The sequence below is a fragment of the Colossoma macropomum genome, unplaced genomic scaffold (genome assembly GCF_904425465.1).
Source record: "Colossoma macropomum unplaced genomic scaffold, Colossoma_macropomum, whole genome shotgun sequence".
Taxonomy (NCBI): Eukaryota; Metazoa; Chordata; class Actinopteri; order Characiformes; family Serrasalmidae; genus Colossoma; species Colossoma macropomum.
Genome location: NW_023494792.1, coordinates 31,396,250 through 31,410,350, shown reverse-complemented (window position 1 = coordinate 31,410,350; position 14,101 = coordinate 31,396,250).

Here is a 14,101-nt window from a genome sequence, read left to right as displayed (position 1 = left end):
TGTGGCGACTCCCTCACTCACGCCGGCGACACTCGACTCGTGAACCACTCGGTTCTTTTCTACAGGTTCTTTTCCAGTGATTCGATCGAATCGATTCACGAATCAAATTGAATCGAACTATCATTTAATCACCATTAAAATTTCTGCTGGTTACTGGTGGTGTCCAATAGTCTTCAGTGGAATTTTGTGTTTTCCTGATGGGTTGATATCACAGTGTAATGGACTCTAATGGTTTAACTGGTGTTCGGATTCCAGATTCATTTGATGGTTTCCTATCAATGGGATCTAAAGGTGTCCTACAGGAAACTAGTAGTAATGGTAACCATAAAGCCAGTTCCCATTAGAAAACAAAACCATCAGGTTTTGAACTTAATGGTTCTAATGGTCTATCAATATACAGCATATTAAAACTTGTTTGAATAAAGCTATAATGATGCTTTGGGTGACTCATGAACTCCTTGCCAAGAGTAAAGACAAACCTGCTGAAAAAAGACCTTTAGAACCATAAGGATTAAAACCCAATGGTTGTGTTTTCTAATTGGCTTAATGGTTACCATTAGAGACCACTAGTTTCCTGTAGGACGCATTTAATCCCATTAGGAAACTGTCTGGAGTCAGTCCCAGAACATCTGTTAAACCATTAGAGGCCTTTACATTATCATTTAACCCTTCAGGACAAACAAAAGTTCCATTACTGACCACTGGACACTGCGGAGCCCCGCTGGTGACATCCTGTAAAAATAAAAATAATGCGTGGCCACGCCTTATTAGCACGTGGGAATGAGATCACGGCTTACTAAGTCGTGGCCACGCATTAGGATCTCGTTCCCATGCCTTACTAAGTCGTGGCCACGCATTATTTTTATTTATACAAGATGTCACCAGCGGGGCTCCATAGGACACCACCAGGAACCAGCAGAAACCTGTAATGGTTTCTTTGACTTTTTAATCAGCATGGGAGAAGCAGGGGCCGCATTACAGACACTTCCTCTCTTTGTGTCTTAACTTAAGATCTGACAGGTCACGATGAGATTTTTCACTAATCCGTATTACAGAAGCAAATCTTATCTTAATTTAGGAATCTTATCTCATCTTAAAGCATCTTATTTTATCTCAGTTTAGGAAATCTTAACTTACTCGATCAAGTCGACGATCAACTGTCACGTCTGTTAACTAGCAACCGACCATACGCGCTCAGCTGAAACGTAAACACGCAATCAAGCTAGTTAGCCAGACAGCTAACGTCACCGTTACTGAGGTAAAACAGGCCAAATAAAACTAAACCGTGATAAACTGATTAAGAATATCGTTTCAGCGCTTCGAGCTGTTTATCAGAGTCGCCGCTCCACAGTTTCAGTTTCAGTTTCCTAAACTCTTTAGCTGAGCGCGCTAACGATACTCCTCCTAATAAACAGACACACGATCAGCTCCGTCTCCTCATTATTCTCCATCATCACTGTAATATCTTATCTGAGTTTATCAATATTAACACACGATCAGCTCCGTCTCCTCATTGTTCTCCATCATCACTGTAATATCTTATCTGAGTTTATCAATATTAACGCACGATCAGCTCCGTCTCCTCATTATTCACCACCATCACTGTAACATCTTATCTGAGTTTATCAATATTAACGCACGATCAGCTCCGTCTCCTCATTATTCACCACCATCACTGTAACATCTTATCTGAGTTTATCAATATTAACGCACAATCAGCTCCGTCTCCTCATTATTCTCCACCATCACTGTAACATCTTATCTGAGTTTATCAATATTAACGCACAATCAGCTCCGTCTCCTCATTATTCACCACCATCACTGTAACATCTTATCTGAGTTTATCAATATTAACACACGATCAGCTCCGTCTCCTCATTATTCACCACCATCACTGTAACATCTTATCTGAGTTTATCAATATTAACACACGCAGGTAATAAGAGGGGACGGTGTAGATCGAGTCTGCAGTGTTTGAGGTTTTTAAACCGCTGCTAGGAAAAAAAAAAACACAGGTCAAAGCTTCCTGTCACTGCACAAAACAATAGAGAGTTAAGACAGAAGTTAAGACACCTCTGGGGTTTCTCTTAAAGTTGGGACTGAATTTAGAAATTAGTCTAGTTAGGATGTTTCTGTAATACTGTTTTCTAATCTGAATTAATGGAAGATTATTAACGTACGAACTGTTGTTTTGTAATGGCTTCTGTCCTAAATTCAGTCCTAACTAAAGTGGTCATGGTGACTAAGCAGATAAGATAAGGTTTCAGACTTAAGAGGTCCCTGTAATATGGTCCCCAGGCTCCCTGGCTAAAAAAGAATCGTATTGTGATTAGAATGGAGTTGAACAGAGCTATGAATCAGCGAATCATTGAATCCGTTGTCGAATCAGGCAGTTCAAACGAATCGGTTCAGTAAAGCGAATCAAACCTCCATCACTAATACACAAACCAGCGAGTTTGTACGGAGGCCACACCTTCTTCAGTTTACGAGCTCACAGAAAAAGAGCGTAGGCAGCAGATACGATACAGTAAACCAGAGTATTATTAAAGTAAAAAATAAAAACACTGCAGTTGGTTCAGAAATACAGATATCAAAGAGCTAAGAAACGCAGATGTTACACTTAAACGCACTGATTAGGCTTAAAACAGTGCAGGTGTGTTGCAGGTGTGTGTTGTTAAAGAGGTTCCGAGATCCAAACGTGATCCATTTACATGATAGACATAATATCGGATACTATAGATGAAGAGCAATGCAGGCTCTTTGTAGACTAAACAGCGCCGCTCAGTGGTTGATAACGGACATTGCATAGCTGACAGTAAAATACCAGCAGCGAAGTGAATGCAGAGTTTAACTTAGTCTAGCTGTACCAGTTATAACTACACTCTTAAAGAAGATGGTTCGCCAGGGGTTCTTTAGCAGTTCTATATAGAACCATGAACACTCAAAGAACCAATTGCATGATTAAATTGTTCTTTGCATGCTGAAATGGTTCTTTAGATTGATGGAGATGGGACGTGTTGTATATGGTTTTATATATAGAACCTTTTTGAAAATGGTTCTATATAGCACCAAAGGGCTTTTCTGTTGTTACCATGTCAAGCTTGTCACAATATCAGAAGTCTTTTTGGTGTTACAAAAAACCCTTTTCAAAACAGCTCTACATGCACAATGCATTCTCCTCAATCATCAATCTCAATAATGTTTTCATGATGTAAAGAACCCTTTAATCATGCAAAGATTTCTTTGCATGTTCATGGTTCTATACGGAACCATTTTCTTTATTTAATAACCCTTAAATACCCATCTTTTTTGAGTGTGTTCTGCTACAGCTACTACAACAAGAGCACCTACACACTTAAAAAGAAGATTCCTAAAGGGTTCTTTAGTGAAGGGGATGGTTCTATTTAGAACCATGAACTCTCAGAGAACTCTTTGCATGATTAAATTGTTCTTTGCATGGTAAAATTGTTCTTTAGATCGATGGAGAGTGTGCTGTATATGGTTCTATATACAGAACCTTTTTGAAAATGGTTCTATATAGCACCAAAGGGCTTTTCTGTTGTTACCATGTCAAGCTTGTCACAATATCAGAACCCTTTTTGGTGCTATACAGAACCCATTTTCAAAAAGTTCTATATAGAACCATACACAATGCATTCTCCATCAATCTCAAAAACACTTTCATGATGTAAAGAACCCTTTAATCATGTACAGCTTTCTTTGAGTGTTCATGGTTCTATATGGAACCATTTTCTTTATTAAAGAACATTTAAAGACCCATCTTTTTTAAGTGTGTTCTACTACAGCTACTACAACAAGAGCACCTATACACTTAAAAAGAAGATTCCTAAAGGGTTCTTTAGTGAAGGGGATGGTTCTATTTAGAACCATGAACTCTCAGAGAACTCTTTGCATGATTAAATTGTTCTTTGCATGGTAAAATTGTTCTTTAGATCGATGGAGAATGTGCTGTATATGGTTCTATATACAGAACCTTTTTGAAAATGGTTCTATATAGCACCAAAGGGTTCTTCTGTTGTTACCATGTCAAGCTTGTCACAATATCAGAACCTTTTTTGGTGCTATATAAAACCCTTTTTTCAAAAGTTCTATATAGAACCATACACAATCCATCAATCTCAATAATGTTTTCATGATGTAAAGAAACCTTTAATCATGCAAAGCCTTCTTTGCGTGTTCATGGTTCTATACGGAACCATTTTCTTTATTAAAGAACCCTTGAAGACCCATCTTTTTTAAGTGTGTTCTACTACAGCTACTACAACAAGAGCACCTACACTTAAAAAGAAGATTCCTAAAGGGTTCTTTAGTAAAGGGAATGGTTCTTTCTAGAACCATGAACAATCAAATAACCAATTGCATGATTAAATTGTTCTTTGTATAGTAAAATGATTCTTTAGATTGATGGAGAATGTGCTGTATATGGTTCTATATAGAACCTTTTTGAAAATGGTTCTATATAGCACCAAAGGGTTCTTCTGTTGTTACGATGTCAAGCTTGTCACAATATCAGAATCCCTTTTGGGACTACATAGAACCCTTTTCAAAAAAGTTCTATATAGAACCATGAACACTCAAAGAAACCTTTGCATGATTAAAGGGTTCTTTGCATCATGAAAATGTTCTTGAGATTGGTGACTTGAGGAGAATGCATTGTGTATGGTTCTATATAATGCATTGTGTATGTGTACTATTACAGCTACTACAACAAGAGCACCTACACACTTAAAAAGAAGGTTCTTCAAGGGTTCTTACTAAACGGAACGGTTCTGTGTAGAACCATGAACAATCAAAGAACCATTTGCATGCTTAAATGGTTCTCTGCAGGGTGAAACAGTTGTTCAGATTGATGGAGAATGTGCTGTATACAGGTCAATACAGAACCTTTTTGAAAATGGTTCTAAATAGCACCAAAACGGGTTCTTCTTTTGTTACAGGCTTGACATCATAACAATAAACATCAAATATCAATATAAAAACAACTGAAATGGAGGGAAGCTGCCACTGGAATCCTGAAAACATGGGCTGCATCCAAACCCCATATTACCAAAGTAAACAGCATATCACAACTAGTGCACCACCAACAGAGGCCTGTTCATCAGTGTAGAGTGTGTAGTACAGTGGTCTGTGTTTAGGACACGGCTGTAATGATGACAAACAGTTACAAAGGCAGACGAGTGCAGTCAGTATAGGCTGCAATTACACGCTTTGGGTCAACAGTTGACTCGTCCTGCCAAGTGAAATAGATGCACCATGAACATTAAAGGATTAAATGAGTTTTAATGGGATGACGGAGAAAAAATGATACTATCCACTCTGAGGTAAACAGTTGACGTTTCTACCCAGTTTGATGGGTGTAGTTCAATGGGATTAACCCTTGTGTGGTGTTGAAGTGTGTGTTACTCAGTGGTCTGGTGGACCCACTGCGTTATTGTTTAAAACATCACAAGTGGTCAGCGTAGGATTCTCCTTTAGCAGCTGTAGCCAGTCAGCAGCCTGTCCATGTTGTCCACCCACACACCGGACACATATACAAACACATACACACACACACTAACAGCAGGCCATGTAGGAGGAGAACAGAGTGAAGGACACAGCACCTTCACTCTTTTACTCCCCGATGGTTCACCCAACACCACATGTGTAATATAAATGTGTAGGGGGTGAACAGAGTGAAGACACTGAAAATGTGGTATTTTATATGTTCTTCACAGAAAATGAGCACCAAGGAATCTGAGATAATGAAACAATAATGAATTGCATCATTTTTAATTTTGGTAAACATTGGAAATGGGTTCCACAGACCTGAACACCACACCAGGGTTAAATGGTAGCATGGAGAGAGTGAGAGAAAGAAAAAGGCCTTGATTCTCCAAGACTGATATCCCAATAAAAATCTGGATTAAGGTCTTTGACAGTGTAATCCTGTGAGTGTCAAACACTCTGGGACAGTGATTGAGCACCACACCACAACCTTTTCTTTTACTCGCCGCTTTGTATGTATTTATTCCTTCTTAATTACATAAATATATGTGATAATGAACTTTTTTCTCTCATATATATATATATATATATATATATTATTGTATATTCTTGTATTGTTAAATATCTAGGTTTTGTTTCTTTTATTTTTAATATATGGATCACTGTTTTGTGCTTTGACAATACAAGTGTGAATTTGTCATGTCAGTAAAGCAAACTTGAACTTAATATATATTGCGGGATAATTATCTCAGGATAATTATCATGAGATATTTATCTGTGATTGAAACTATTCTAATGTAAACGAACCGCTATATAGCACTTTACTTTGAACTGGACCTCAAATACAAAGACTTTGTTTCAGTGCTCACCACCACACATTATTATAATATACCAGAGCGCTGACTGAAATGTGTTAGACCAATTAATTATCTTGAGATTTTTTTCAAATATACAGAGCCCTGCTGGTGACATCCTGTAAAAATAATAAAAAAAAAGCTTGGCCAGGCCTTAATAACACGTGGGAATGAGATCCTAAAGCATGGTCACGACTTATTAAGGTATGGGAACAAGATCATGCCTTACTATGTCGTGGCCATGCATTAGGGTCTCGTTCCCATGATTTAATAAGTTGTGGCCATGCATTAGGATCTCGTTCCCATGATTTAATAAGTTGTGGCCATGCATTAGGATCTCGTTCCCATGCCTTACTAAGTCGTGGCCATGGCTTAATTATCTCGTTCCCCCGCCTTACTAAGTGGTGGCCACGCATTATTTAATTCATACAGGATGTATACAGGGCTCTGTAAGTTTATTCTAAAAAGTGTGTTGACGAGCTCTGAAACAATGTCTTTGTGTTTGAGACCGAGTTCAAAGTGAAGTGCTTAGGGAGTTCATGGCGAGTGGAATGCTGTCTAAATAATGTACTGGTGCCATCTACAGAACGGAGTGGGTAATGCGTATAAGTTTTACCTAGACATCTCCAGATAATTATCTCAACATTTTTCTAAAATAAACTTTCATTTGAGAAAAAAAAAAAACTCAGGCCATTTTGCAGGCAGATGTTTTTTTACCCATCACAGAAACACCCAGGTCATTTCTCCCCATTACAGACCATTACAGAATGTTTATGAACAGAACTAATTATAACGTTTTAACGTAAATACGTCATAAATTATAATCTACTCTGCGAGAACCACACGTCTCCACTCTGAGAGGAAGAAGTGAGTCAAGGCTGGTGGATGTAGAGCAGAAGCTGTGAGAGGAACATAGCAGCTCCTAATAGAAGAAGAAGAAGGAGAAGAAATAAGACTGTGAGGGGCTGGTAACAGTTTGTTGATTGTTTTTTTAAGCCAACCTAAATATAAATAGGTCTATAACAAATTAAGAAATGTTTTTAATTACATTATCAAGGTGTTTTGGCTCTTCTGGGACCTTTTCAGCTGGTGAGCTGTTCAACTAGGCATCTAAAATGATCAGCTTTAAATCTGTCTGAATGAACGTGGACCATGAGATTCAGTTTTGGGGGTCTCTCTGATGGACTGCTGAGGTGAGGAGGGCATAGACAGACGTTAGTGAAGTGAGGTCGCACAGTTTAGTCAGAGCTGATATCTCTCTGCTGGTGTGGAGAGGACACTCCAGTGAAAAATGTGAACTTTCATCGGTCAAATAGGTGATTTTCAGTGACTTTAGCTACTCTGCTACTTCATTCAGGCTGTAAAGGTGCCGTTCTACTGAGGGGTTTGGTTGTTATGGTAGAGTAAGAGACACTGAACGCTCTCTGACTGTGAGCTGTGATGTGCAGGTTAATGTGTAAGTTTAATAATGTTAACTTTATTCGGTGTTAAATGTGCTGAAATCATAAAGAAGTGGATTTAAATCATATCTCGGCCAGTTATTCTGTTATTTGGAGCGGAAGCGTTCACAGCACAACACCATCTTAAACCTTTCCTCTTATTTATGACTGGTTGAAGTGAAGGAACCTCCGAAAGAGCTTTTAAAGCGGAAACTTGTGGGTGGAGCGTTTGAGCAAAATCATAGTTTATAAACGCTTAAACATTCGTAACATAAAATAACACAATCATTTCCTGCTCACAGAACAGCATAAAACATTTTAATACGGCTGTTATATATTTTAAAACGCTTTAAACTCGAGTTATAGGGGTTTAAAATGACGTCAGAGGGCGCAAACAGCCAATGAGCTGCTCTACTCGCCAATCAGCACTCAGTAGCAGTAATGCAGCGTCCTGCTGCCCAAAACCCGTTTCCTGTAGAAAAAAAGGAAACAGGTCAGTTTTCTTCCCTTTTTTAGTGAAATACATCCTTCTACTTTCTAAAATGTAATGAAAGTTCTGGGAGAGTGATTACAAACTATTTTAAATTTTCGCTTTTAGCTGTTTAGCTGCATTTAGGCCCAGTCCCAATTCTTCTTTTTACCCCTACCCCTTGTTTTTGAGTGTCATCCTAACCCCTTGGAACTGAGTTACAAGGGGTAGTGGTTAAAATCTTGCCCTACGAAATGGGACCCTCAAAACATGCTTTATTAACAACCTACTAGCACTGCTCTGTAGGCAACCCAGCCCGTCTTCAGTGATAGCAGAGAAGGGAGAAGTTCAGCGACCTCGCTGCTGGGCTTTAGTTACATTTAGCATATCAAATGCTTTCAAAGAGGGGGTTTAAGGCAATTATTGATTATCACCCACCACTAATTCTTAGGTGATACGAAGCTGAAGTCATCTATTCGCTACCTTCTTGTTCGAATTTTCCCGTTCCACCTTAAATGGTGCAGCAGTTACATTCTGGCGCTTCTGGCGTCAATACTGCTGGACTATTTAAGGTGGAACGAGAAAGTTAGCTAGCTACTGAGAAATTAGCATGCTATTAGCGATTTTTTTGTGCTTGTTATAAAGAAAACAACCATAATACATTGAAACGACATTAAACTAAGATAATACGATAGTTATTGTAATTTTTTAATAGAGGAAATTCTCACATTAGTGGGTTTCTTTGGTCGCTCGCACAGGCATCTTGCTGATTTTTCTTTTTTTCTCCTAACACTCCGTTTAAGTGTGTGTCTCTGAAAAACCTCCGTTTGGAGGGCCATGTAGCCCTAACACTTCACCCTACCCCTCTATCTTAACTAGAATTGGGACACCCTACCCCTAGACGTGAACGTGCAAAACAGAGGGCTAAGGGCTAAGTGGTAGGGGCAAGGGGTGAAATGGGATTGGGCCTTACTCTCATTCATTGAGGACTCGCTCGCGGGCGCCCTCTGGCATTTGGCGATCATAGTTTTGTATAACGGTTGAAATAGGAAGATGCTGACTTGGGGGTATTTAAGTATACGCAGTCGACAGGTCCATTGTGACTTCATAGATTCTCGAACGTTGCGTGACGTCACCCACGTGAAAGTATTTAAACTGACAGAATCCACCAGACCCTTTCAGTCGAATGATTCCGCTCGTTAAAAGGCTGCATGTTGTTGCTTAACAAACTATCAGAGAAGCTATTCTGAACCATTAAGGTGAGCACGGCTGTCTTTTGCATGTATTTGGCTACTAGATGGATGTTCTGATCTGTGTGGTGTTCTTACAATCGAACTTACATTAATATTTTGCTACATAATTCTTTTAAAAAACTCTTTATGTATGTTGTGTTTTATTTTGTATTTTAAAAAGTGTTGTAAAAATGTTGTACAAAAACATGCCACTCAAATTTCTATTATCATATTATTCAAATTATAAACTATTATTATAATATTATAGTTATAGATAACTCAGCGTATTGTAGAACTTTACGTCTAAGTGTCCTCATAGTTTCATGTGTTTGCTGCTGCAACAAAACCACTTCCCTCTGGGATCAATAAAGGTAAAATCTAATCTAATCTTCTATCTTTATCTAATCTAATATCTAATGTTTTTGTTTGTACAGATGGAATCAGTGCATGAGAAATCGGTGACACTGTTTGAGGAGATGAAGAAGGAATATTCAGATAGAGAGGAAGAAAAAAAGCTGCAAAGAACGCTGAAGAAACAGACTGAAAGGGCAGAAAAGCTGCTCCAGGACCTGGAGAAACAGCGAGAGGAAGAACGGCAGAAGGAGAGAAGGGAGATGCAGCTGGAGGTCGAGAGAATGAAGGAGGCAAGAAAGAAACACGTGGAGAGAGAAAGGCAGCGGAAGAGAGAGTGGATGAGCAGGATGATGTTCACTCTAACAGAGAACGTTTCCTGGGCGCAAAAGAGAGACGGACGCAGAGGTGCTGGTGGGAGAAGAAAGAGCGGCTTCACTAATCCAGGACAGAAAAGCTCTGACCAGGAGGAGGACAACACTCAGGAGCAGGAGAAGGCCGCTCCGAGCCCAGGACCTACAGAGGAGCCTAGATCAGCTACACCTTCTCCAGCTGTCTCCACCACACAGCCGCACACAGAGGACAGTGTGAGGACTGAGAGCAGCGCCGTCCCTGAGGAGCTCATTCCAGAGCCTCAGACTGAGTCAGAGTCTCCAACTAATGCCTCAGAGGATGATGAGCTACATGTGGAGGTGTTGGATTTGACCAGCCAGGACGTTGGGGCCGGGAAAGGGAACGGTCCTAAATACAAGAGCAGGAGGAGGAGGATCATCGGCTGGATCAATAAAAAAGTGAAGGAGAGACATCAGAAAGCCATCGCCAAGAGCCTCAAGAAGGAGCAGGAACACGGACAGGAGCTCTTTATGAGTGAGTTACTCTATACGAGCATTTCTGAGATAAAATGAATAGAAAACATTAAAGTGTGTGTGTAATGTTCTATGAGCACCTGTAGGGGTCACTGTAATATTAATTATGTGTATTGTAGATGACCATCAGTGCGTTTACATGCACTTAATAATCTGATCATAATCGGATTTCTGCAGTTATCCGATTATTCAAATGTTCATGTAAACACCATACTCGGCTCTAGAAATCTGATGAGGTAATCCAATAAAGAGAGCTGGATTTTAGCTCAGTAGTCAGATTACTCAGTGCATGTAAACTCTTACTCTGATTTCTTTCGGATTTCTCAGTCTGTGCATGTGCAAAAACAGACAGCGGTACCAGCAGCATTGGTGCGAGATAGCAACCATGTTTTCAAAAGATAGAAAACACTTTTGGAATGGCACTGAAACCAAACATGAAATGAAGGATTTAAGTATTCTTCATCTTTTAGATGTTGTATGTTCATATTTTCAGGTAAACTGGTGCAATGTTTGAAAAAAAAAAACGCGGCATGAAGTTCGAGTTTTACATTATGTTTACGTCACTTACGTACTCACATACAAGTTTATTGGCTGGTGCTAAAGCAGAAGTCTGATTACTGCCTGACTCATGTAGACCCCGAGTTTCCCCATTACCTGTTTACTCAAAAGCATGTTAACGTGTTGATCGGATTACTGACAAAATATGATTTTCTTCAGTTATCAGATCATTAAGTGCATGTAAATGCACTCAATGATTGACTATGTACTTCATTCACTTTAAGTGCTCAAACACATAATATATAAGTTATAATATCTGCATCACTGACAGACTGAACTTCTTCTCTCTGAACAGCACCCATGGGTATATGGATGACTGAGGCGCAGTACCAGAAGGCAAAAAGGGAGAGACTGTACATTTATGAGGAGAGGAGACAGGCTCTGGAGACTTGCTGGAGAGAGTGGGAGGAAAAACGGGCCCAGAAGAAAGAGGAAAAGAAGGCAAAGAAGGAGAAAAAGTGAAGGTGGAATTGGAGGAGTACGGTAACTCAGAAGATCCAACAAACTGCAAATAAAAAAACGAGAAATCACTGATTATAAAAAGGGCTGCAAATACATTGATGTTCTGCAAACTCAAATTGCATCAAAATGACGACACAGAGCTGCATTTAAACACATGCAACTTAACGCAAATGCTGCAAAGTCCATCACAACACAATGGAAATGCTTTCAGACACTGGATTTATAGTGTTGAATTCTATTCAGCATAAACATTCACCGGGAAAAGTGTGACCCTTATTAGTCCCACAACGGGGAAATTTCACCTCTGCATTTAACCCATCCGTACAGTGAAACACCACATACACACTAGCGAGCACACACGCTGGGGGGCTGTGACCACGCTTGCCCGGGTGGGCAGCCCTATCCACAGCGGCTAGGGAGGGCACCTCAGTCATGTACTGTCAGCTCTGGGGATCGAGCCGGCAGCCTTCTGGTCACAGAACCGGTTCCCTAGCCTCCAGCCCACGACCGTCCCCCAAGTATTTTAGCATATAATTTGCTCCACATGTCCTTCATCACAGTTCTGAAAACATGGTTATGATGGAATTAGCTGTAGAGTTTAACTGTAAATTTCAATCAGCAACACAAGATAAGACTGATAACTGATACCAGCTGTAACAGATCAGATGGAAAACCAGCCAGGTGAACCATCAGTTTACTGGAGCGTGAGTCTGCATGATCTTATGAACTTCAGTCTGATTTCCCATAACAGGTATTTCATCCCTTTTGAGAGTCTTCCAGAAACATTTCCGTTGTGTTTGCAGCATTTCTGACGTTGCATGTGTTTTTCTGAATTTGCAGCGTGTTGGTGAAGTGTGTTCAGGTGTAGTCATGGTGATGAAAGTGTATCACAATTTTCATCATGTTTATGAGTTTGCAGTGTGTTTTTAAATGTGCTGCGCATAGAGTCTCGTTGGCCGCCGTAGAAGAGTGATAGACGATAAAATCATACGCTTTTCTTTAAAAAGATTGAACAGCATCATAGACAAAGTTCTCTTTTAAGAAATTATCACTCATAATAGCTTTAAAATGTTTAACAATTCCAGTATCCTAAAGATCTAAAGGGGAACTCACTGTTTTTTCAAAAGTTTGTCATAAGTCAGTTCTAAGAGTGGTTTGATGTGAAATGGTTCACTATAGTGAAACGTACTGAGTCAGCATTGATCACAGTGAAGGTGATAGGAACCAGACGTCTGAAGTGTTTAATGTCTCTAAAATGTCTGACAGAAAGTTATTATACTAAAGTTGTTAAGAATATGTTGTCTGATGCCGGAGACACTGAATCCGTTTACATGCACTTAATAATCTGATAACTGCAGAAAATCAAATTTTGTCAGTAATCCGATCAACATGTTTACATACATGTGAGTAATCAGATAATGTGATTACAGGTCTACGTGAATAGATAGTACTCAGATTTCTGATTTGCAACCAGCCAATAAACTCACAGAAGAAGATGTGACGTAAACATGATGTAAAACTCAAACTTAACGCTGCAGCTTTTCTTTTCTTTAAACATCGCACCACTTTACCTGAAAATATGAACATACATCATCTAGAAGATGAAGAACATTTAAATCCTTCATTTCATTGAGAATGTATTTGGTTTCAGCGTCGCTTCAGAAGTGTTTTGCTGCGTCTCGCGGCAACGTTGCTTTCTTATTTAAAGTACAGCAGTCTATTCCGCACATGCGCAAACTGAGAAATCCGAAAGAAATCAGAGTAAGAGTTTACATGCACTGAGAAATGTGATTACTGAGCTAAAATCCAGCTCTCTTTATTGGATTTCTTAATCAGATTTCTAGATCGGAGCATGCTGTTTATGATAGACCACTGTAGTCATGCATAATTCTGTAGTCCTTGTTATGCCCATATTAGGAACTCTGAGTCTAAACTCCATAACCCGATATGTTTAGGGTGCGATAGAGGCGATTTTTCGAAAAAAACCTATTCATTCTGGCCAAAAAAAAATGGAGCATAGAACCGGAGTTCCTAATATGGGCATAAGAGCATAGAGCCGGCTACAAAATGAGGACTACAGTGGTCTATTAACCCAATCATTTTGGAATTAGTCACCCTCTGGCGTTTAAAAACCCGCTAGACATTACTCTCTAAGTTTAGCACTTCTCATGTTGGTGGCAGCTCAAAGGTGATAGAGACGGGTGATAAAGCTTAACAGTAATACTAGAAAAAGCTGTGATTTAAAACACTGATTTAAATTTAAACTGAGTTATAATGCTGTATGTCTGTAGTAGCTCTGTTTAAAGCACTCGTTTAACTTTAAATGCAGCTAAAATGCTGAGTGTCTGGAGTGGCCCTGCTTATT